Source organism: Frankliniella occidentalis, unplaced genomic scaffold (assembly GCF_000697945.3).
Source record: "Frankliniella occidentalis isolate FOCC.00 unplaced genomic scaffold, Focc_3.1 Scaffold90, whole genome shotgun sequence".
NCBI lineage: Eukaryota > Metazoa > Arthropoda > Insecta > Thysanoptera > Thripidae > Frankliniella > Frankliniella occidentalis.
Window position 1 is genome coordinate 646,247 of NW_026267219.1, and position 345 is coordinate 646,591.

Sequence of the window (345 nt, forward strand, 5' to 3'; positions counted from 1 at the left end):
AGAGAGAGAGAGAGAGAGAGAGAGAGAGAGAGAGAGAGAGAGAGAGAGATCGCTCAGCAGCAGACTTGTTGTGCAGGCCGCCCCGCCTCGGTCTACTCTGGTAGTTTGTAACTCTGCGGTATCAGCAGGAAAGGCCGACCGCAAGGACTACATGCCGCCATAGCGGCGGTCAACCACCGCCTCCTTGCGCTGGAGAGTGAGCAAGCGAGTGAGAGAGCGATTGAGTGAGCGAGCGAGAGCAGAGAAAGAGCCGATGCATATGACGAACCGCCCGCCAAAGGACAAGAATAATCACTTTCTGTGGGCTCTTCTCGTTGAGTAATTGATTGAAGGCATACGTGAAAA